Raw genomic sequence first — 25,725 nt, forward strand, 5'->3', positions numbered from 1 at the left:
AAGGATAATATTAGCACATTCCTTGTAGTTTCAGCAGGTTAATCAGGGGATACGAGGGAATTTTTGCGGGTGATGGAAATGTTCTGTTACGTTTTCAGTTTACATTTTCCAAACTCATTGAAGGGTACCCTTGGAAATCTGTACATTTTGTTGCTTTTTAAATTAAGCCTCAATTTTAAAATGCCATACTACTGGAGTGAAGCTTCATCTGTCCTGTGTGGACTAGCTCCGGGATCAGAGACCAGGATGGGAGGTTGTGTCTGGCGGGTGCAGCTGGCCACACTGCAGATGTCCTCACATCCATGGGGGCAGCTCCCGCACGTGGCCCATTTTTCAACCAGGCACTTTGCTGGCACTTGGTGAAGGCATGTCTCTCCCAGGGCTCTCTCCTGGGGCCCTCAGCAACTCATCTTGGCACTTCTTCAGCTCTCAACTTTTCTGTTTTATCTTCTCCCCGCGAATCCCCCATGGTGCACCCGTGCTTCACGGAGCAGTTTCCAAACCCTTCTTCCTCATGGTTCCCTTCCCCTGGGGGAAGCTCCAGCAGTCCAGGCCCATTTAAAGAAAACTCTGAACACTTCTGCTGACTTCTGCCTCCAAAGTGATTTTAGCAGGAGGTGGCTGTGAGCTTTAGTCTGAACAACCAACCATCCGGTTAAACAGTTGTTTAAAATGGAGCAGAGAAACGAAAATGTGGTGGGAATCCCACACAGGCCTCTCGAGTGATTGACACACATTTAAGCAGACACGGTCTTTGTGCAATGCCGGGGGCTGATACATTAATAGATATAATTTGTAGGCTCCCAAGGAGAGGTTAAAGAGGAGAGCACAGATTCCTTTGAGCTGACTTGGTGCTCCCGTGTCATCTGTCCCCAGACTTAATCAAGTTATCATATCAACCCAGTGTCTCTTGGACCCCAGCTCTCTGTCTGAATGAGGAAAAAATTTGCAGACAAATTTCTAGCAGCAGGAAGTTGGTGCTCTCCTGCGAGGCTGGATGAAAAGCACCTGTAACCTCTCAAGGCCTCCCTCCCGCTCCTGCTGGGAGAGCAGTTCAAGTGGTTCCCTTATTTGATTACGCCTCTCAGGCCCTCTCTGGTGTAGGTATCTAATTCACCGCCATGCCCACTGGCTCCCCACGAAGCAGCAAACATTAGAGTCACTCTTTTGTGAAATTATGGGGAAGCTGAGTGGGCCAAGAGCTAGTGTGTGTATGTGTGTGTGTGTGTGTGTGAGCGCGAGCATGCATAGGAAGAGACACATGTGCATAGAGAGCAATGCTGTCAGCAAATTTGGCATTGATTTATGTTTGCTTGCTCTAGCACAGAATGACTGAGTGGCATCTCCAAATTCTCACAATAATAATAATAAAAGGTAGAGAGGGAAAAAAAGCCTTCCGCATTAAGTGCTCTGTATTATTATTTTTAAGGAGTTTGCAAAGACTTTATAATAAATATAATTTACAATCCATAGACCTAATTCTATTATAGAGCTCTTCTTCCCATGACCATATAATTCAAGTTATAGTACTGTGTATTATTTTCTAATGAGCGTATAAATGATGATCCTCTTTGTAACTTTTCACACCAGAGTTTTGCTAGACCGATGTGGACACCTCCCTGTCTTGGCAAGCAGATAGAAGTAGAGTGGTATGTGCTGGGAGCGCTTGCCCTCTCCAGCTTGCCTGTTGTAGGTTTTCTTTAAAAATTTAAAAGAACATTTATGTTTCTGTATAATTACAGAAAAAGAAAAGAGACAAGGAAAGAAAGGAAGAGGGGAGCGAAAGCAAAGGGGAGTGCAAACTCTGCAAGGGGACGTTTTGTATTCATTTCAGGAAATGTCAACGCAATGGAGAAAAGTAATGGCAACGTCTTTCCATCCGCAGGTGCTGAAGACGCGTCTATAACCTGGGAATCCACAACGGGAGAGGCGTTTTCAGATCAGCCTGGCACTCGGGCGAGAGAGGAGCTGGCAGCGCTGCACACTCAGAAAGAAATTGGACTTGCCCGGGCGAGTCGGGGACAGTGCTGGGCTGGTAAGACGCGGAGTTGTCATTCATGCGTTCATTCCCAGGGGTTCAAAAGGGAAAGAGATCCTCCTGGACCCAAGATGCCTGTGGGTTCACCCCTTCAGCAGGCAGCAGGAAGGCGCTTGAGCCCCACGGGCTGGGGCCGGCTGGCTCCTGCCGGGTTCCCACAGGGACCGGGAGTCAGAGGGGCTGCGGGGGCGGCGGGACCCGGGGCGAGAAGCCGGGCGGCTTTTATTTTGCGCCATAAAGGCCTTCACAATGTCTGCTGGAATTTCAACAGTTAAAGAGACCTCTCGGCACAAAGGGGCGCTCCGGCAGTAATCGGGAAATAAATTTGATTTTCTGAATTCTTTGGCAGCTGGTGACAAAGGGCCAGGTATGGCGCCGCGGCGGGGGTGATCCCTGCAGAAGGCGGCCGCGCGGCGGGGCGTGCGGGCCCCGGAGGCACAAAGGCGACCGCGCCCGCCGCGCCACAAAGGCCGGGCCGGGCTCCGCCGGGGCCGGGGGCGGCGCGGGGCGGGAATCGCCCGCCCCCAGCCGGCGGGCTGCCCCGCTCCGCCACGCTCCCGCGCGGCCGCCCGGCCAAGGCCAGAGGAGGAGGATCAGGGACGCCGCGCTCCCTCTTCGACCTGGGACGCCAGGGTCCTCCGCTGGGGCCACGAGCGGCAGGAGACTTTTATAGCTTAAATCAATTCAAGAAATGTCAATTAACCCCTTGCCTAATTCAGCCTTTTGCTGGGGTTTTTCAGGGGTCATCAGGGAATTCCCTTCCCTGTGAAGAGCCTCAAATTCCCCCAGGCTCACCGAACCGAGGAAGCCCCCTTCCTTTACTTATGGGATTATATTTTGTCGTTTCAAAAGCCTTCCCTACTTGTGTGTTTGTAAATTGCTTTCAGGGAGGTGTCGGATCTTGTTCCTCCTTCGGGGACAAACCAGAAGTGCTAGGGAGAAACCCTAGGAAATGATGCTGCTAGATTCTCTGGCAGGAATTAGGACCTCATTCATTCATTCATTCATTCATTCATTCATTCATTCATTCAATCATGCACGCAAACACTGAGCATCCCCTTTCCCTCCAGCCCTGCACTGACTTTTGACTATTCGGATCTCCTCCTGTTACTTTTTGCTCCCAAGTCTGCTGTGGCCTCAGCACCTCTCCAGTGCTCCAGATCCTCCAGCTCCCTCGCCGGTCTGGAAACCCAGGCAGGGAGAAGCATTCACTTTCTCAGCCCCAGGCCTCAGCCCCCTCACTTACGGAGATGCATGCAGGTGTGGTGTGGAATTTTCTCAGCACCCCTCTGGGATGTTCCAGCAGCCACCACTCCAGAAGCAGTCCAAACTTGGGTCCCCTTCCTTTCCTGTTCAAAGTGAGGCAGTCCACAATGTTGGTTTTATTTGTAGGGGAAGTCAGGTGTCCAGACTTGCATAAAACAAGATGTGTTAACATGCAGCTTGCTAAGGCTTTTATGCTCTGTGGAAGCAAATCTCTAAGTAAAAAAAAAGAATTTCTTGTGTATGTGCGTTGCAGGGGGTGGGGTATGGGGTAGTACTTGGGATTGAACCCAGGGACACTCTACCATTGAGCTATATCCCCAACCCTTTTTATTTTGAGACAGTATCCCTCTAAATTGTCAGGCCGGCCTTGAACTTGCAATCTTCCTGCTTCAGGCTCCTGAGTCACTGGGATTACAGGCAAGTGGCTACCAGGCCCAGCTAGAAGCCCAGTATCCCTATCTGCTATTAATATCCTGGTTATAACAGGACATGTTTTGTAGTGCAGAAATAGGGACCTCTTGCTGGACTAATTCTTTCTCAGGCTGAATTCATTTTCACAAAGTTTTCTACATTAACCTTTCTCTCAGAACCAAGAATATCAAATAATCATACCAAAGCCTTTTGCTTCACATCCTCAGAATATCTCAGAGAAACACTGTTTCCTGTTGGAGGCATTTCATTTCAGGTTGATGTCTAAGTTCAGCGTAATACAGGACCAGTATTACGTAAATATGGTGTTTGCAGTCAGCAGCATGGAACCTGAAAAAGAGGTCTAATTAAATCTACATGTAGAACCAGTACCCTAGGAGTTCTAGAAAGATACATGAGTCTCAACTCAGCACAGTGACAGCAACTTATAAGTTTTTGTCTGTCTTAATTCTGTGGTAGCATGAGGATGTCATTGTCATGCTCGCAGGATGTCAGGTATGGAAGGTTCTAGCTGCTGTATTGTCTTAATTAGCTATTGCTGCATAACAATGACCACAAACTTGGTGGCTTAAAGTAATGCATCCTTACAGTTTTGTAGGTTAGGAGTTCAGGCACAGTTTAACTGGGTCCCCTGTTTTGTGGTCTCTTACCCTACAATTAATGTGGCTATAATCCAGGTGTGGGCCCAGGCTGGAGGTTCATCTGAAACTTGAATGGGGAAGGATCCACTTCCAAGTTCATGTGGTTGTTGACAGGATTCCATTCTGCCTCAGCCAGAGGCCACGGTCATTCCTTTTCCTGTGGACTTCTCGAATGGCAACTGACTCTAGCAAAGCCAGCAAGGGAACAGTCAACAGAGAGAGTTTGCCAGTAAGATTGTCACAGCCTCATGTAAAATGATCATGAGGGTGACATCTTATTGCATTTGCCATATTCTGTCAGTTAGAAACAAGTCACAGAACTTGCCCATACTTGAGGGGAGGGGAATCCCACAAGGGCATCGATACCCAGAGGCATGGACATAGGGACTTCCTCGGAATTTGTCCATCATATTCATTATACCCCAAGTGAACTGATGCCCTGAAATGGGAATGTGTCCTGGTCACAGTCTCAGGGAGTAATTTTAGTGACTAGACTCAAATCTAGGACTTTCATTTTGTCTTGTGCTTTTTCTGCTCTAGAATACTGTTAATCTTCTATCACTGTAACAAATACCTGAGAAAATCAACTTACAAGGAGAAAAGGTGCTAGTAAATCATAGTTTGGGAGTTTGGGGTCCATGATCAATTTGCCCTGTTACTTTTGGACCTGTGGCAAGGCCGCACCTTATGGTGAAAAGAGTGTAGCAGAGCAAAACTATTCACCTCATGGCCAGGGAGCAAAAGAGAAAAAGAGGAAGGGGCTGGGGTCTCACAGTCCCTTCAAGGGTATGCCCTCCTTGACTTGAAGACCTTCAACCAGGCCCCACCTCGCAATCGCTCCAGGCTGGGACCCAAGCTTTACCACAAGGAACTTTGGAGGACGCTTAAGATCCAAACTTCAGCAGATTGTCTATAATAGAAATTTAAAATGTATGACCGCTCTGGCTTTGAAAATCAGGAAGCAGTGTTCACACAGCAGTCCTTGATTCCTGCCTGGGTTAACTGCCACCCCTACCTCCAAATCGTTATGGTCCTCTCTACAGAATTCAAGGAGCCACTACTCCCCCGCCCCACAGTCATCCCCAAACCAAAATGGGAGGAAGTTTGGGAATCAGTGAAATCAGGAAATTTTAAGAATCTCAGGGTTTGCTTAATCCCTGATTCCCACCCATCCTAATCCCCTTTCCCTGAGTTCTAGAAAGGAGAAGTGATTCATTCAAGTTCACAATGACACAGCCTGCTTCTCTTTCTTTTTAACACATTTATTTAAAGCTATTGCAGAGAGGGTATTGGGTTGAGTAACTAACCCAAAGGACTGGATGGTCAACAGGACCGCTGGACTTAGGACTCACTCCTGTCCCATCTCTCCATAGCAACCTGTAACTCTGAGTCCCCAGCCCCACCCAGGCTCTGATTTCAAAAGGAAAACAAACAGTCCTGATAACAACACAGCATGTTGCCTCTTAAGAGAAGCTTCTGCTCAGATCATGAATTCTGGACATGCAAAAGTCTCCTCAGTAATTGATCCCAAGTGATCACGCTTCATGGATACCGTATTGTGTAATACCACCTTGACTTCATCTCAGTAATCTCAGTAAGATGATAGTTCCTACCTCATAGGATGGACTTAAATCTAATTTAACGTGTGCATGCGTGTGTGTGTGTGTGTGTGTGTGTGTGTGGGTTTTCTGGACCCAGACCTTTGTCTCACTCAATCCATTATACCTCTTCTCTGCCTGTTTGCACTGGAGATGAATTTTCTGGCCTCAGGTCCCTGCATTTTGCTGAACAGTCTCCCAGCACGGTTATGATCAATAGTTCCTCCTCCCCTTACACTCTTATGAAGAGACATCTGGCTGCATTTGCATTCCGCCATCCTCTGAGAATATCTGATAGAACAAACGAAAGGATATAATGGGCTCTGGGCCTGTCCACGTTATCTTAGAAGCCCTCAATTACCTCTCCACTGACTTTAAGGAGTGGAATCACTCCACTTGTTGGGGTAGTTCAGAGAATATGATGAGGTTGCCTCTTGTATGGGCTAGCATGGGTTTCTGATCCTGGATGCCTTGTGTTTTATTTCTGGGGCCCATGTGCACTTTATGAAGGCACCCCTTCCCTTTCCCTTCCTTCCCTTTCTTTCACTCTCTTTTTTAGTACTGAAGACTGAACCAGGGGCGCTTTACCACTGAGCTACATCCTCAGATCATTTTATTTTTATTTTGAGGCAGGGTCTTGCTAAGTTGCTGAGGCTAACCTCCAATTTGTGATCCTCCTGCCTCAGCTTCCCGAGTCACTGGGATTCTAAGGATGTGCCACCACTCCGGACTTGAAGGTGCTGGTTTTCAGAATCAGAAATACAGTTCAGAAAAATAGACATTTAGTTTACCAGTAAGATGATCTCTTCTGGAATTCATCACTAATTTGTGAACATGTTTCTATTTTTAAAGTCCATTTCAACCATAGAAGAATGTGGGTTGATTCATAGTGACTTTTGGACTCACTGACCTTTGCCGAATGTGGCCTATCAGGACTGTCCCTTTGCACCTGCTGCTCCTTGTTCCTGGAGTAGCTTCTATTTCCTCTTTCTGACATACTTCTTCCTGCTGCCTGTCAGGGTCCAGCTGGACTGTCCCCCACTCTGTGAAGCTGGTGTAGTTCCTGCTCCCCACCCTTTCCTCACCATGCACAGAGCAGCCACTTCCCTCTCTGGACTCTGGAAGCCCCTCCTGGAAGCCATACCTGCGTTCACTGCATTCCCCCAGGAGGCTGTGATGAACGCGAGAGCAGGGATTTTGTCTGGCTCATCTTCATGGGCTCTTCACGACTCAGCTTCTATGGGCTCCCATCGTTGGTGGGTGGATTGTAAATCACTTGGAGGAGCATCTCTTTGGTTGGTTAATTTGATTTCTTGTTAACAAAGAGCTTGCTAGCTCCCCTCCTAGCCATTCCTGGCTAGATGCAGCTGGATATCTGATAGCATTGAAATGCTATGGAGCTACTAGGTACAAATGCATGCTTAAAAGAAAATTAGAATTTCCAGGTAGAAACGTGGCACTTATGAATCAGAGCACTCTTGGAAATCAAAAGATTATGCCACTAACATGCCATATTCCTCATTGTAGCTGATGCTGAGCATTAACGATGGGTCCAAACAGCACGCTGAGGCTTGGTATAGATATCACAAAGTCCCTCTCAAGTAGGTGCTGTTGCAACATCTTACAGATGAGAAAATCAAGATGCAGACATGAGCTAAATTACCCCAGGTCACCTGGCTAGTGGCAAGGCAGGTGCTAGAGTCTGAGGTGTCTCACCCCAGAGCCCAGCTCATGATCTCTAAAGGAAACAAAAACTGTGTCCCATTGCACACTGCTTCTTGCTGTGGTGCTGTGATACACAGAAGAAAGAGACTGGGTTTCTATCCCTGAAGTTCTTTTTTTTTTTTTTTTTTTAATGGATTGAACCCAGGGGCGCTTACCACTGAGCCATATCCCTAGCCCTTTTTTGTATTTTATTTAGAGACAGAGTCTCACTGGGTTGCTTAGAACCTTGTTAAGTTGCTGAGGCTGGCTTTGAACTTGAGATCCTCCTGCCTCAGCCTCCCAAGCCACTGGGATTACAGGTGTGCACCACTGTGCCCCATGTCCCTGAGGATATGAGATATGAGAATGAGGGGCGGGACAGGAGCTCAGACCAGTGCACTAATTGTTGGAATGTAGAAGGAAATCAAAGTGTCATAATGTGCCATGGGGGTTCTAGGAGAAAGCAGGACCCTGTAGAGAGGGTCAGGAAAGGCCTCCTGGAGGGGATGGCACCTGAGATGCGCCTGAAGGGACAGGAACAGATCTGCAGGAAAGGATCCCGATGGAGCTTCGGGGCCAGGTGGGAGCAGTGAGCGAAGCGTCTGGAAGGGTGGGAAGGGCCAGCACATGGAGGTCAGAGGCTGAGTGCCAAGAGTTTGTGGTTAGTTGGGCAAGAGGGCCGGGGCTATTTTAAGTTAGCCAGAGAACCTGCTGTCCAGATGCATGGAACACCAGCAGTGTGCCTGAAGCTCCAACTTCTGCTCCAATGCTGGGCTAATGCCAATTCAACTAGCTGCCTGCATCTCCCTCCTTTCCCAAGTTGCTCTCTAATGTTGTTGCTTTGTGAAATTTCTGCTCCTCCAGCACTTACATTCCCTGTTCTTCCGGTTACCCTTTAATTTTGATTTGAGAATTCTGTAGGAATTTCCTCTTACCCTTCTTGTATGTGAAGGGATTAGCTCCTTTCTCTGCCACCTCTGCAGCTGGCCCCACCTGGTTCCCTTCGCTCCCTGTCCCAGCCTTGTGACCCTTCTCAGAACTCTCCCTGCCTACTCCTCTGTACTTCCAGTAACACTCAGCCCCAACTTTTCAATATCACTCAAATGGTCCTTTCGGCCTCTCTCAGCCAAGGTAAACATTAAAATTCCATTGTCTATAAAGTGAATAGAAATTCACTCATGAGAATCCATGTAAGGGCTTTTAAATGAAGTAGTGCCCAAGAGTTCAGCCTGTGAGGTATTCAAGGGAATGGGCTCAGTTCTACCATCCTGTTATAGTTTGGATGTAAGGTGTCCCCCAAGAGCTCATGTGTGAGACAACGCAGGAAGGTTCAGAGGAGACATGATTGGGTTGTGAGAGTCTTAACCCAGTCAGGGATTTAATCCGCCTGATAGGATTAATTGAGTGGTAACTGAAGTGGTAGGGTGTGGTTGGAGGAGATTGGAATTGGGACATGACTTTGGGGTACATATTTTGTATCCGGAGAGTGGAGACTCTTTCTCTGCTTCCTGATGATGTCAACTGCTTCCCTCTGCCACACTCTTCTACCACGATGTTCTGCCTCAACTGGAGCCTCGAGGAATGGAGCCGGCCTTCTATGGACTAAGACCTCTGAAGCCGTGAGACATCAAATAAACTTTTCCTCCTCTATAATTGTGCTGGTCAGATCATTTAGTCACAGCAGCAAAGAAGCTGACTAAAACACATTCCCATCCCAGATGACTCACACCTCTGCCTGAATGCTCCCAGGTCACCTTCTGGAAGGTGGAGAGGTGGCCCAGCAATGTGTGAGCAACTTTGCCTCCTTCCTTCCTCCCTGTTGCAAGCAGTGCAATTCCAGACCCCCTGGAGAAGCCGAGGTCACACAACAGGAGTTTGGTTCACTCACTGTGCCCTGTAGTTTCTGCTCACTCACACCTTCCATTCCCTGGGGCAAGAGGGGTTTGTATGGAAATCCAGACATGAAGGGGGTACCTTGATTTTTTCATTTTTGGATTGCTTGGCATGGTTCCCTGCACACAGGAGTTATTCAATATGTGTTTACTGAGCTACTCCCTTCCTGTCCACTAGACTCCATGTACTCGAAATCCTTTCCCTAGCCTCCCCTGGATATCTTGTTCCACAAGAGCAGTCCCAGGCTCCCCAGCTCCTTCTGCCTGGCTCTGTAGGTCTTGTTCCCTGGCATTGTCTTCATGTGCTCAGGTCTGTTCAGACCTCCTCCTACTTACTATCAAACTACTTAAGTAAACACAAACTCCAACGTGATGTGCAATTGGAGGCAAAACATCAAGAATAATGACTTTTTTATGAAGGATCATAATAGATAGCAATAGTGGTAGGAATGCTGGACTCAGGAGCAACTCAGGTATTTGGACAAGACAAATGGAAGTGAATTGGTTATAATAATCTTAAAAGAATAATCATCTTGGAGCTGTAGAGAGATGCATTTTTCCAGGACTCTGTGCACCTGTTGTATGTGGTCCTGTGGGCTGACCACTTTGTACATGAAAATAAATCTATTTCTTTCTTAAAAAAAAATCATCTTTCTTAAAAAGTATCGATGAGCTATATGTAGTAGATTTCTAGTTAGAAAAGATATTTTGGTTGTGTGATTTCTATTCTATCTACTTTCAGAAGTGATTTGAGAGACATACAAGAAGTCATCAATCAGGAAAAGAGAAATAATTTATTATATATTAGCCCAACCTTTAAAACTGTGTGACCTCTTCCCTTCTGCCTCCCATGTGTGAGATGTGGGGGTTAGAACTGGTCATCTGTATAGTTCCTGTTGGCATCGACAGGCTGTGGTTGATGGAGAACACCAAACCATTCTCTTTCCTGATTTCTCATAGGAGTGAATTCACTTTCCCTGTGTGTATGTGTGTGTGTGTGAGTGTGTGTGTTTGTTTTTGGTCACTCATCTCATTACTAGCCATTCTTCAAGTATAGTTTTCTCTGATTAGACCATGAGACCTTCAAGGTCAGGGTTGCTATCCTACCAGCGACTGGCACATAACAGATGCTCAGCAAATGTCACCTGTCGAGTAAAGATGTGAAAGGCAGATGATTAAGAGGTGACTTCAAAGAATGAAATTGAATTCTCCTATTCTTGGAAGAGACTTTATGGGAGAAAAAGATTTTAAACCTGTCTGAACACTTTATTCTGGGGTCCTTTTCCTTGTCATCTGAAGTTGGTGTAAACCTCAAAGGATAGCAGGTCACCACTGTGCTGGGTGTTTTCAGTTTGTGTTAGCTCTCTGATTTCTTTTAGATTCAGCTGGTGTCTTCCTGGTTACCTTGATCTTTGACAACATCATAATAAAAGAAGTAGCTTTGCAGATTAATGGGGAGGAGCTGTCTGTGTCCACCTGGCTATGTGTTCAGAAGTGCCAGGGATGTTGGAGTCCAGTGGCTCTCACTCCATCTGAGCCACAGCGATGTCAAGACATTTCTTCAGTGGAAAGCTCAGTCATCCATCCCAATGTTTTGTCTTTGAGGAATAAATATCTTCATCTTTGGTAAGATTATACATCAAGGTTCTTATTGTGAAGTCTATTGACTTTAAAGGGTCCAAAAATATTCTGAAAAGGGACCAAAATGTCAAGACTGTGCCAAGACCACTGAGACAGAGGGATTTCCTTCCTATCAGAAGGAGTGTCACGGTCTTAGTTTGATCAGTTTTTTATTTTTTTTTTTGATGGGAGGTAGCCTTACACCACCTTTGAGTTCATTTTCCTTTTGAAAAAAAATTCCATAAATAGGATCACATAAATGGGAACCACTGTTGAAGGATGCTACATTTTTTTTTTTTTTTTGGTTGCATTTAGCATGATATTTCATGCATGAGTCCCAAAGTATCTTCTCCTTCAGGCCTGGAAAGGGTCCTAGACAATGTGGTTTCCAAGGTTTGCTGAGTCCTAGCCAAAGAGGTTCAAGTCCTGAACAGATTCAGTGGGCAGAACACACTCTGTAAACCCAAGTCAAGAGTCTGGAAAAAGACTGGACAAGTGTCATGCCTTGCTTGGCTGAGTAGATAGAATGCAGAGAAAAAATAAACAAAGGGAAGATGTTGACTAAATTCAAAAAGTAAAATTCAGAGGTAGATAAATACAAGAGGGATAATATTGTTACAGATCTGAAATTAAGAAAGGGAGACCTGAGTATAAAGGGACCTGTGCAGGTGGGCCTAGTCTTTTGTTTATATCGCAGGAAGTTGAGTCTTGGAAAAGGACCAAGATGTCCCAAGGTCACACAGCAAGGGACACAGTTAGAGACACACCTGGGCTGGGAACCAGGTCTCCTGACTCTGGTGCTGCTAACAGGACACTATGAGGTCCACTAAGATCATGTATGTTTACTACAGCCAGAGGGTCAGATAAAAAAAGAAATTTGATTAGTATGGTTTGCAGACTGCACTGGGCCTCGAGGCCACCTCCCTGTAAGCACTCTGTCCCTGAAGAGTGGTTAAGAAGGCTTGTTGATGCCACTGGCCTCCCAATTCTTCTGGAAGCTTCAGCAAAGAGAAAAAGGGAGAAAAAAAGTGAATCTTTTGTTCTGGATCACAGGAGGAACCCAGAAAAAGCCCCACTTGGAGGCTCATCTGGCTTTCCTCAGAGAACAAGATCTTCCCCAAATCTGTAGTTTCTTTGAGGCTTTTTATTTTTATTTTATTTTTCAACCTTTAAATATGCAGCAATTCAAACATTTCTTTGTAGCATATGCTTCTTTATTTGATTGGGTGGCAGACAATATCGTGAAAAACTAACTGATACCTTCTCATTCGTCCTTCCCTGCTGTCCTTCCCCCAACAGGCACACATCCAGGATGTCCTTTCACCCCAGGCCTTTCCTCTCTAGTCCAAACAACGGGCCTGGGGACCTATTCCCATCACATTCCCGCTTCCAGGAAGGGTGTTGCATCCGAGTACAGGGAGCCAAAGGATTTACTCCTGTGCAGTGTTGCAGGGGCACAAGGCTGGAAGAGTCACAACGGTAGGCTTTTGAGGGTCTTAAATGCCAAATGAAAGAGTTTTCTCTTGATTCTCTAGGCCACAGATGGCCAGAGAAATCTCTAGAGGAGAAACATCATGATCAGATTTAGTGTTTAGACATGATCTGTTTAATGTTTGGTGGAGCTGTGAACAATCGGGAGCAGCAGTGAGCTGGCAGCAGGGAGACCCCTTGCCAGGCTCGGGGAGTCTCTGCAGGAGAGGTTCTGATAGTTTGACCTTGGGTAGCTCCAGAGTGGTGACAAGAAGAGGGGGGATTCAGTACATATAAAAGGGAGATTCTAAAGGATCTGGCTGTGATGAGCATGGAGAAGGTGGAGGGGACCATTATTTTGTTGGGGAGGAGGAACTGGGCAGGGGAAGTCCAGGAACATGAGATTTCTGTCCGGGCAGCTAGAAGACATCCAGGTGAGCATGGAGGCAGAGACATGGCAGGATTCAAGCTGGAGGAGAAGGAATGGTGCATTCCTCTTGGGGCATCCTGAATTAAGGAGCTCTTGGGACATGCAGGTGGACATGGGCCAGGGAGTTGAAACACAGGTCTGGATCAGGAAGGCATGACAGCTCAGCAGGTGGACTGGCTAGCCAGATGGTGATGAAGCAGGTATAGGGCACTCTGGTGGGTTTATGCCTAGATGCATGTCCACTACCCTAATCAGTCTCTGTCCTATATGCTGTCACCCCATTGATCCTTCTGAGGCACTCAGCTCAGACTGAATGCATTACTGGTATTGTATAACCTTCAGTGGGATTTTAACGCTTAGTGAGACTTTTCCCAAGGTCTTTCATGCCTGGCCTCACTCTGCTCTTCTAGAATCATTTTTAGCTCCATACAAACACCCCTATGCTCCTTACAAATTAAACTGTATCTTTTCTTGAATATACTCGTTCTTTTCTGTCTGCACAGAATGATTCTTTAAATTTTTCCTCTTGAAAGCCTATCCTGTCCTCAAAGAATCAGATGAAATCTTTCTTGGTCACCCTCCACAGCAATCTTATGGGTTCTTATGCCTCTTGATTTGAATCGCGATAAGATGAATCTTCTCCACTCAACAGTCCTCCATCCACCATGGCCACATGGTTGTGATCTTCCTTGCCCACCCCCGCCCAAACCAGTAGGGCCAAGTTCCACGCCACATGCCTCAAGTAAGGGACATAAGGAAATACGGAACACAGAGAATGATTATTAAGATAGATCTTGGCTTTTGAGTTTTAAAAGTCAAGGATATGAAGTTATAAGAACTTGGACTTTTGAGTTTACGTTTGAGGTAATAAATAATAGATTATTTGGAAACAGATGTGAAACCAGACGTCCTTACTCCCAGATTAGATGCAGATTCTCCAGATTGAATAAAAAGAGAATAACTGGAGGGACCCGTCTCTGGGAATCTTACAGGTCCTGCTCTGGTGGGCACTGATTGGCACTGGCAGCTACTCCATCTCCATCTCAGCAAGTCTTTCTTCCATCACCACATTGTTGGTGTCAAGGAGCCACATTAGCTGCCCTTGCTGTGGGAGCATCAGTACCTCCTGCCAGCTCCTGAAGACGTTGTCTCGTCTCTCTCTGGGTTGTCCACATGGAAAACTCCCATTCCCCCAGTCTGTGAATGCTACTCATACATCCTAAGATAGAGCGGATCCCAGACATCCAGTGGACCCATGGTGATGTAATTCCTTCCCCACTCCACATCTGCATTTTTGGGATAGCTCAGAATCTCACAATATACTCTGTCTCTGACTTCTCTACTCGTTTTAGATTACAATCTTTCTCATACTGTGGATACTTATTGGGTTGAGTATCTTTTGGGGCCTCTCCATTGTTCCCCACTCTGCTTTCTTCTCCAGAGACTGGTCAACCAGAACTCAGGCCTTTGGATTTCCTGTTGGTTCAGACATCAGGGAGCCCTGGTTGGGAGGGGGAGAGAGCAGTCAGGGCATGAATTCCTGTCAGTAGCTGCTCTCAGTGGGGTCCTCCCTGACCTCCTGTCTCCTTTGGAGGGCCTGTAACCTCAGCCTTATCTTGTTCCTTCTGAACAGGGCGGTGACAGTTCTTTACCAGCAGCCTCATGATACCACACTGATCACTTGTTTCCTACACCCTGCCTGTGTCTGCATAGCCAGGGCCTTTGTTAAGTCTTCCTTGAATTATCCTAGTTCAGATGGGACATCTGTTTTCTAAAGGAATTCTACTGCAGATTACATTTTCCAAAAGTGGTTCCGATAGTATCTCCCGGTCCGTATCTTCTTACAATGTGACTTTGACAGTTCACCCTCAAGAAGAAATGACCCTGTGACTTCTGACTAGTCATAAAAGATGATAGTGCTTCTGCCTCATTCTTTGGGAACACTTGCCTTTGGAGCCTGGGGCTGTCATGTAAACAGCCTGACTTCCTGGTGACTGCTGTGCTACGAGGAAGCTGAAGCCAGACCCTGAGTGCGACCACGTGGAGAAGCCCTGTGGCTACCTGAAGAGACGGATTTATGACCAACTCTCAGTGACTTCAGCACCCCCCTGACTGCTACTACAAGAGAGACCAGGGCCAGAATTGCCCAGTGGAGCCCTTCCTGAATTCCTGTCTCACAGATACCATGATAGATACTCAGATAATCACTGTCATATGTGGCTCTAAGTGGAATGATTTACTATACGACAAAAGACAGCTGTGACTGACTGATATGTTACAGAAACATCTGCAGATGTGCATCTGCAGGGGCAAACAGAAGATGTCCATTCTGGGTGGCAAGCTTCCTGTGATGAAGGGATTGTGCCTTATTGTATTCCCCAGAGTGGCCGTCACACAGTAGTCCATTCATGCATATTTGTGAATGGCCTGAAAGATGTGCTGATGTGAGTTTTGGTCTCCAAGGAAGATTCCGGCATTCTGCTCATGTGAGAAATAAGAAAATGGAGATCATTGCAGTGCTCACCCCATGAAGGATAGACTGCGGTTCAACTTCCATTTACAAGTGTGTTTCTTTGAGCCCTGGTGATGAAGATCAGATATCTTTCTGATTGAAGATACTCTTTTAAACTAATATTTGCATTAAGAAGCTGGACACTAGTTGTGTTAGAATGAGATAATGGACTTTCCCAAAGACTTATCAAAACCTCCACACTAAGTGTGGCTTCCCTGTTTTCTCTCTCAGTGTGTGTGTACATGTTTGTGTGTGTGTGTGTGTGTGAGCGTATGGTCAGTTCAAGGCTAGAATAAGAACTGCCCGGAACGGGAAATGGAGTTCAGCATGGGGAAAAAGACTGCTGCTTGGGTAACATTCCTGAGATGATGGATTTGGAAACTGGGTGTGCCAGAAATTTCCTGGAAAGTTTATTTTTGCTGAGTTTTAAGCCTGACTTCAGACCATTAGAGCTCTTGGATAATGCCAGTTTGTTCAAACATGTAAAGAGCCAGCTGTCCCTAGAAATGAGATTATCTCTTGCCAGCTGAGAGTTTTGTGGTCTGGCTCCTCTACGGGCTTGATCACTGAACTTTTAAAGTAAATTGTAAGCAAAGGTCAGGGAGATGTTGTGTTGCCCAGAGGCAGGGCTGATATGAGCCCACCTAAATCAGTGCCTTTCCCAGGGGACCTTATGACCTTGCAGATACTGACTCAGGCAGTCTGGAAGAGGACTGAGGTCTGGGAGGATCCATGAACCACCAGGTGTGGTCAAGCCTGGCCCATTGACTGCATTTTGAGGAGTGCCCCTCGAGCAGGGGGCCTAGCTCATTCATCCTGGGGAGGTACTGCCTGAGAGGCCTTCTGCCTGACCCATCTCCATTTGGCAGTCTTCCTACTGGGTTTCCCGATATCTTTTTTTGGCTTTAAGAATCTCTGGTAAAATGAAAATGTCCTTAGGTTTGGATAGGGTACAGGAAGGTTCTCCACTGAATTTGGTCAGCAAATATTACTTTACTATTGTTAAAGAAAAAATTTATGCAAACTCTTATTAAAGATGATAAGGTAGAACCGGGTGTGGTGGTACACACCTATAATCCCAGTGGCTTGGGAGGCTGAGGCAGGAGGATTACCAAGTTCAAAGTCAGCCTCAGCAATTTAGCAAGACTCTGTCTCAAAACAAAAAATAAAAAAAAAAAAATAAAAAAGGACGGGGGATATGGCTCAGTAACTTAATGTCCCTGGGTTCAATACCTGCTACTCGCCCCCTTCCCCCAAAAAAAGGAAAGAAAGAAAAAAGAAAAGAAAAAAATGATAAGGCAGACTTTATTCCTGTGGGCCATGGGACCTCGTGCAGTATGTGAAAGAGACTGTATTCAACCCAACTCCAACAGGAACAAATAGGGATTTATAACTAAGGCACAACAGGGGCAGCAAATAGAAAATTGCATGGAGGATCAGAGGTTTTCTGGATAAACTAATGTGGTAGGATTATTGCTGAAAGCAGACCAGGGTGATAAGATCCCCAAAGTGGGAGAATTTTTACTGAACTTGCTTAGCAGGGTTCTTGCTCAAACTGGATTCTACAAGGATAGTGAGGGAAGCTGGGCATAGGGCCTTGTCAAGCAGAGGACTCTGAGGGGCCTAACTGAAATTGTTGGCAAGAGAGATCTTCACAACTATTTGAAATAAAGATTATAATAATAACAACTAAACTTACTGAACTCCGCTCTGCAGGGCTTGATGTGTTGTACTGAGTCATTTAAACCTTACAATAACTGCCCTAGAGGGCCCTTCTGAGGAGTGAACCAAGGCACATAAGGTAAGTTCCTTGCCCAAGGCGATCCAGCAGTCACAGAGAGTGGTTGTCAGACATGGGAGCCCCAGACCCTGAGGAGGACATGGGAGGGTCCTGGACACAGCTGAAGGCCATATCCTGAAGGAGGTAGGGGGACAGCATGGAGGGTCAGCCTTGCCAACTTCTTGGCAGCCACTGGAGCACAGGGCTGCATGTTTGTCCTGAAGGGGGTTACGTTGTTCACATTAAAATGCCACCCATGCCTTTCTTAAGCACTTACTGAGCATGCAGTGGTGTGCTGGATTCTGGGTGCCAGGTCTGCACAGCTGAGTATGCTGCATCCCTGTCTTCAGGGCGATCGCATCTGGGAAGAGGGGAAGCTGTATCCATGTCAAAATGACATACAAAAACCAAAACCATCTGTTACCAATCCTGTGGCCATCTTTATGATCCTCACACAGAACCTTTTCCAATGTCAAAGTTACAGAGCCTCAGTCCCTAAGCATTGGATCTCAATCGGTGCCTGGTGGCACCTTCCGATCATCCCCTGTACATTCCTGCCGCTCTGAATTTCTAGTTCTGAGTTCTCCTATTCAAGTGCTTTTCAGCCCTTTCCCTCTTATCTAAATCCTACCCTACTCTACAAGGCAGGACATTTCCTCCAGAAAAGCTGGGTTTCTCAGCAACATCTATCACAGGGGTCTACACCCAGCTAAGGCGACCAACTGTCCCAGTTTGCCTGGGACTGAGGATTTCCTTGTGAGTTACATTTCTGTTGTTGCTTAACAAGTGACCACGAAGTGAGCAGCTCAGGACAACACCCACATTTGCTTCCAGTTCTCTGGGCATGGCATGTCTGAGCTTTCTGCTCAGGATCTCAAAGGTTGTAACAAGTGTCCACCAAGCTGAGGAAATTCATCTCCAAGCTCGTTCAGCTTGCCAATGCAATGGCAAGGGAGGGCAGAGGTCCCATTTCCTTGTCAGCTCCCAGCTGAAGACCTCTCTTAGCTCTTACAGGCCACATTTCTTGCCATGTGACTCCATTTTCAAAGCCTCTAGAATCCTGCTTCAGACCACACTTGACTTTTCTGCTTGTGATTTGTAGATACAGATTTAAAGGGCTCCTCTAATAAAGCCAGGCCCACCCAGCTAACTTCCCTATCAATTTAATTACATCTGCAAAATACCTTTCCAATAACACCTAGGTCATTTTATTTATTTATTTATTTATTTATTTATTTATTTATTTTGCAGTTCTGGGTATCAAACTACTGACTAAGCCATCTACCCAGTCCAACACCTAGATTTGAGGTGTGGTTGAATAGCTGGAGGTGTGTGTACAGCAAAGGCTGAGAATTTTGGGATTCATCCTAGAATCCTTTTTCCCACACCTGGATACAGACTCTTGGTGATCAATCTGTGATGGTCCAGGCAGACTGGCACTCTTGGTCACCCTGTCAGTGGGTTCAGCACAGGCAGGTTTCATTATTCATCTCTCTTCCCCACCTCTGATCCCGGCCCTCAGCTCTGCACATAACAGGTCTTGGTCAGATGTGCTGTAGCTGAGTGACAGGGATCAGTGCCATGCAGCATCAGAACAAGTGGGACATAGTGACAGTTGGCATGTGTACTGAAGCCAAACTCAAATTCTAACAGATCAGCTCTGTGATCTGTGACTTTGCACCTATATTCTCTGAGCTTTCTACATGTATTTGTTTCTATAAAATGAAGAGAGTAACAATACCGATTTAATAAAGTTACTGTGAGGATTAGATGAAATCATAGACATTAACCAATAACTCAAGGACTGGTGTAGAGGAAGCTGTTAGTGAAGCCAGATATTGGTATTAGTACTAACCATACCAGAGCCAGATGATTGCTGAAAATAGTCATTGCCCGTGACACCATCTCTAGAGCAGGCTGCAGGGAGAGGGGCTGGCCGGTGATGGCCCATCATCCCCTAGCACTTTGAAAAATAGAAGGGTTTTCCTGCAGTGATGTCCAGCCCAACCTAGGTAACTGAGCTCTCCTCTGCAAATTCCTTTGATAATTTAGTGCAAGAAACACATCTTCCTTTAATTTAGAACTTTTGGGTGGTACAGCAGTACAGATGTTAAATATTTTCTGTGTATGACTCCAGAGGGTAGGGGGTGGATTGGTAATTCCGAATCCTTTGAACATCTTAGGGTCTCTCTGGATGAAAGGTACATGTTGAATGTGGCATTTTATAAAATTAAAAGAAAATAATTTTCTGCTAAAACAGCTGTGGGGTCTCTGCAGACCAGAGAGGGATGTCTCGAAGCAGTCCATGTACCTCAGAGTACAGGGCCTTTTGGAAAACATCTGGAAACTGCACATCCAACTTCATACACAGCAAATCAAGTATGAAGTTGTTTATTGAGGAATTCCTCAGTTTCAGGGCATTTCATGGCAAAAAGAAGACCTTCTTCTAGTGCAAACTTGTGCTATGAAAAGTGTACTCAAAGGGCTTTATTGTTCCAATTAAAATAATTTCAACTTAAAATGATTCTTTACAAAACAACACACAGACACAAACAAAAGACATCCAAACTTCCCCTTCTCCTCTTCCTCCTCCTAAAGTATACAGCTTTAGCCTTCAAGGGGGGATTTGCTGCCTTTGTCCAGAATCCAGCAAACCAGGTGGTCACACAATCAGCAAACCAATAACAACTACAGACACTGCGATTTTCTACTTCGTTGCCATAAACAAACACTGAGCAATGGGGCAGAGAAGACCTGCAGCATCCGCAACTTGAATAGAGACGGAAGACAAACAGAACTGAGCCCCAGGATTTAGACTAGGCCCTAGACAACTCCAGAGGGAGAGAAGGAAGAAAGAAGGAAAGAAAGAAAGAAAAAAGAAAGAAAGAAAGAAGGAAGGAAAGAAAGAAAAAAGAAAGAAAGAAAGAAAAAAGAAAGAAAGAAAGTCCAGAAGGGGAAGGGGGAAAGAGAGCCTTCCTCCTTTGCCTCCCTTCCTCCTCCTTTTTCCTTCAACACAAATGTTTCAATGAAGGATCCCCTAATACCTAAGCTTAGTGGAGCTTAGTGAACTGTAACAGGCCCAAACAGGGGCCGTTGTGACCTCCATGATGAATCACTTTTGTGTCCCTAGGGAGATAGACTTTCCTCACTCCCTGCTGCTCTTACCCTTCCTGAAGATATTTAGGGAGTTGAAGTTAAGGGGAAATTAAAGGGAAAAAATGCCTTTTCAAGTCAGTTTATTTATGTGTATTGCATTTCCCATCATGAGGGTTATTTTGTTGAAGCAGCTTTTAGATCTATGTGTTGTCCTACCCTCCTTTTCCATGTCATTTAAAAAAAAAGTTCCATTCCCAAAAGACTTTGATGTAATTTGCAGTGATGTTTTTAAAGTGACAATCTCTGGCTGTCACTGGGCCAGAGAGGAATTCAAAGGTCATTTACGTGTAGGGATCAGGTCAGGGCTGCTTATCAGAACCTGCCTGGAGGTTCCTGCACTGTGGTCAGAATCTGGGGTTGACCCCCACTCGGGGAACCTGACATGGCCTGCTGGAGGAGCCATGTCTGTGGAGAACAAGTGATCTAAGCCTGCTTCCCACCCCTCTAATCCCCAATTTATAGACTTGAGAAATGAGTTCCAGAAAGAGGTTGGTGATCTGTCCAAGGTCATCCAATAAGTCAGTGACAGGGCTTCCTGACTCTCAGTCCTGGACTGTGTCCATGGCCTGTTAATTCCCTGAAAAGTTCTCCTTGGTACGGAAGGGACCACGACTACTCCCCAGCAGTGGGTGTGCTGCACCCTCAGGTGAAAGCAGAAGCCACGTCACCAAGAGGATTCTGACTCTAGGGCAACAGCAATGGTGATGGTAACACCCTTTGCATTTACAGGGAAGCTGCCTCTTCTAGTGACCACATTCCTGCCACGGAAACCTTCCTTAGAAGAAATGGTCCTTGCCCAGCTCGCTTCGCCTGGCTCTGAATCTTGCTGAACTTGAGATTCACAGAAGCAAGAGCATCATGGCTGGTGGACCAACATCATGGCTGGTGGACTCTCTTTTCTCTTCCCTTTTTTTTCCCATTCCCCCTTCCTGCTTTCTTCCCTCTCTCCCTCCTCTCCTTCTCTCAAAAGGAAGCTCTTATTTCTGTTAGCCTTGAATCCTTAGACTATTTTTATTGACTGGAGCTTCCTGAGCCAGGAGAACTAAGCAGTGTGACTCTATGTGCTCTGAAGGCGACACTCCTGTCTCCCCCAGCTGCTTCTTCCCTGACTGGAACAAACAAATGAACAAGCAAAGGTTTAGAGTCACTCTTCAGTCCTGCCACTGCAGCCTGCCATAGAGGAGGGGGAGCGGTTTTCAATTCTAGAATAGAATATTCTAAATAGAATTTAATTCTATAATGAAATAATTTGTTTATAATTTAGAAAACCAATGACCCTAGCGCTAGTCTCTCACTTCTCCTTTTCCCACTTTTGTTCTCTCTTTTCTCTCCTTTCTTCCCCCAGCCTTTGTCGCTTCCCCTCATCCCCTCCTTTACTTCCTCCTCTCCATCATTGCCTTCACTGTCTCCTCCTCCCCCTCCTCCCCTCCTCCTTTGCCATTTCCTACCCTAGAGCTCGACACCCAGGAGGAGGAGAAATTGGCCAGAAGGAGCTCAAGGAGCCCTGGAGTGTGATGATTTGATGACTTTAGCCCAGTTCGGGGACCTGGTATAATCCACAGTTTGCACCGTGTGCAGCGGGCTCTTTCCTGAAATCCCCCTGTCACATTTCATTTTATGTGGGACATCGAAGTAAAGGCTACCATTTATTGTGAGGAGAGACTGCATTTGTTGATCTTACTCCTGGGTTAAAATTCTCTTCTCCCCCACGCCATCATAGAATCCCAGAGATTGTTTCTTGATTCTCATGTTGGGTGGACCTCAGTGCATTTTGAGGGACCTGAACATCCCTGTCACAGTTGAAATAAACCCCATCAACTCTACCTCAAACTAATTCCTTCTCCCATTAAATTTTTCCTTTTTCTCAATTTCGTAACCCGGGGGTCATCCTGCATTCAGTGCTGCGCTGAGCTCTATTGGAGACTGAGACAAAAGAAAAAAATTAGTCATACATTCTATCTTTATTTACAACCTTAATATTTCATGCATCCTGAATGTTGACATTAACTTTTATTTTAAAAATACATTAAAATATTATTTATCTTGATTACTGAGTTATTTGACTCTCTTCCATTTTTCATTTTAGGCTTGGATTTCTCAATCCCTCCTGACTCTCCTTGTTCAGTTTGGCTAGTGATCAAGTCCTGGGGATTTCACCTTGAAACTCACTGATGGTTCCTTTCGTCACTCAGGACATTAACAACAGCCTCTTAACCTGGCTTCCTGCCTCCATCTACCCTTGCTTCCTATCAGTCCTTCTCCCCCAGTGACTCCAGGGTGACATCCAGTGAGTATGGCTGCCACACTCACTTGTCCTCCATCCACACTCTCCTCCCTTGGGTGGGGCTGACTTCATTCCCAGCTCCAAGCTGGGTCCTGGATGGGTAAAACTCAGCTACTAGCTCATGATGGCTCCTGTCAGTGGGGCCCAGGATGTTTCTGGATGACTGCAGGAGGGAAAGCCCCTCTCTCCCTCCCTCTGAGCTGTGCTGTGAGCAGCTGTCAGGTCAGAGGCACCATAGAGTTGTCAGGGATAAAGGCGACCCACAGAGGAGAGGAGAGTCAAGAGATGATCTAATGAGATCTGAAACCTTCTACTTCTGGGCATTTCCACCAAACAAGCCAATGACCTGCCGTACAGTTGCTGGGTCCTCACTGAGGTAGATGCACAGTGGTCCATGGATAGGCAGAGCTCTGGTTTGGGTGTGGTTTGTCCCCTCTGATTGCTCTTGTGGTGGCTTTGGGAGATGGGGCCTTGGAGAGATGATGAGGTCGCTAGGATGAGTGCCTTTCCCTTGTGAGTTCTTGCTCTGATGGAATTGGATTAGTGCCCCAAGTGGGTTGTTGTACTGCAAGTCTGTCCCTTGTGTTTGGTCTCCTCCATAAGCGCCCACTTGCCCTTTTACCTCCCACCTGTTGTGGTGCCCACTGGACACCATCGCTGTGTTCTTGAACTTCCATTTCCAGAGCTGTGAGCTGAATAATCTTCTTTATAAATTACCCAGGCTCAGGAATTTTGTTACAGCAATAGGAAATGGACTAAGACAGGCTATTATTTCATCAGGACTCTATCATCAGGCTTTAAGATTATTTCTGTTGTTTGTTATTGTAAATAATTCTGCAATAAGTATCTCTATGTTGCTTTTTGCATATCTATAAAACAATGTATAGAAAAATAACTGAAATTGGAATTCCTGAGTTGAAGGGTTTCATATGCATACATTTTTAAAATTTTTATATGATTTTCTTATTTTTTTTAGTTATACATGACGTAGAATGCACTTTGACACATCATACATAGATGGAGTATAACTACTCATTTTTCTGGTTGTGCATGATGTAGACTCACACTGGTTATGTAGTCATATATGTACACAGGGTAATTCATTCTATTATCGTTCCTACCCCTACGCCCCTCCCCCCTTTACTCCTCTCTACCTAATCCAAAATAACTCTATTCTTCCCTAGTCACCCCCCTTATATTGAATTAGCATCCACATATCAGAGAAAATATTCAGTCTTTGTTTTTTGGGGATTGACTTATTTCACTTAGCATGATATTCTCCAGCTCCATCTATTTACTCACAAATGCCATAATTTCATTCTTCTTTAAGACTAAGTAATATTCCATTGTGTATATAAACCACACTTTCTTTATCCATTCATCTGTTGAAGGAAATCTAGGTTGGTTCCATAGCTTAGCTATTATGAGTTGAGCTGCTATAAACATTGATGTGGCTGTATCACTGTAGTATGCTGATTTTAAGTTCTCTGGGTATGAACTGAGGAGTGGGATAGCTGGGTCCAAAGGTGGTTCCATTCCTCATTGGGTCCAATGGTGATTCCATTCCAAGTTTTCTGAGAAATCTCCATACCACTTTCCATAATGGTTGCCCTAATTTGCAATCATGAAATTCATTGGGAAAAATAAGAGACCCAGAATAACCAAAGCAAGAAGAGTGAAGCAGAAGGCATACTAGACCTTAAACTGTACTACAGAGCCATAGTAACAAAACTGGCATGATATTAGCACCAAAACAGACATGTAGACCAATGGTACAGAATAGAAGGGACACAAAGACAAACCCACATAAGTACAGGTAACTCATACTAGATAAATGTGCCAAAAACATTCACTGGAGAAAAGATAGCCTCTTAAATGAATGGAGCTGGGAAAATTGGAAATCCACATGTTACAAAATGAAATTAAATTCCTCTCACCCTGCATGAAACTCAACTCAAAGTGGATCAAAGACTTAGGCACTAGAACAGAGACCTAGGACCTAGTAGAAGAAAAAGTAGGCCCAAATCTTCACCATGTTGGCTAGAGAACTAACTTCCTTAACAAGACTCATGCATACAATTTTATTCTGATAGAAACTGCCAGGTTATATTCTGAGGAGGACAAACCGCCACTCAGAAAATTTGAGAGTACTCAGGAGTGAGATATTAAACATATTGAACAACACCTGCCAATCAATGCAGATGTTAGCCATCAACCTGAGGTGCTAAAGCCGGGTCCTGGGAGGTCCTCTGCTGGGTCAGGTGTTACCCTTCAGTAGTTGAAGGGTGAGGAGTCAGTGTTCCCAAGGGAGAGACTAGGGTGGCTGGGTCAACAGAGCACACAGAGAGGGTTCAGGTTAGTAGCTGTTTATGGGCTGTCATGGAAGTACTAAAGCACATTGATCTGTTTGCCTCTTCCTGCACCAATACAAGAATATTGTTTTGAAAGCTATGCAACTTTGTGTAGCTTTATAGTAAGTGGTGATGTTTCGTGAGTTTCTCTTTATTGTTCTTTTTCAAAATACTCTTGGTTGTATTTTTCTCTCCCAGCTAGTTTGTACAACAGATTTCTAGATGGGCTAATTTCATCTTCTGCTAGAGAAGGAATGTACTATCACTTTCTGAGGTAGATCTTTGACCAGGTCTGCTGGCCATTCTGTGGGTTCTTTTTCTCATGTAACTAGTTAAAACCAAGAGGAGAGCAACTATTCAGAATAAAAGTCAGAGAAGACAATGCAAGGAAAACATGATGGGAGAAAAGAGAAGAGAAGTTGCTGTGTCCCATCTTACGAACTCCAGACACTTGGCTCCAGACAGGTGAAGATGTGGGGGAGGCCACAATGAGAGTGGGTGGCAGATAAGGAGACACAGGGCGATGATTGTCAGCCCGGGGCTGCCCCAGGCCT

The 25,725-nt window shown here is 45.6% G+C and overlaps 1 long non-coding RNA gene across 1 annotated transcript in view; it reads left to right on the forward strand.

Annotated features, from left to right (window-relative positions):
- The first annotated feature begins 1,807 nt into the window (after positions 1 to 1,807).
- Positions 1,808 to 25,725, forward strand: part of LOC306670545 — a 65,212-nt gene continuing 41,294 nt past the window's right edge. Inside the window, exon 1 of the long non-coding RNA XR_013766441.1 lies at positions 1,808 to 2,035. This is a non-coding gene — a long non-coding RNA (uncharacterized lncRNA). The remainder of the gene's footprint in view (positions 2,036 to 25,725) is intronic.

This window comes from Sciurus vulgaris (assembly GCF_902686455.1).
Source record: "Sciurus vulgaris genome assembly, chromosome: 10".
In the NCBI taxonomy this organism is placed as follows: domain Eukaryota; kingdom Metazoa; phylum Chordata; class Mammalia; order Rodentia; family Sciuridae; genus Sciurus; species Sciurus vulgaris.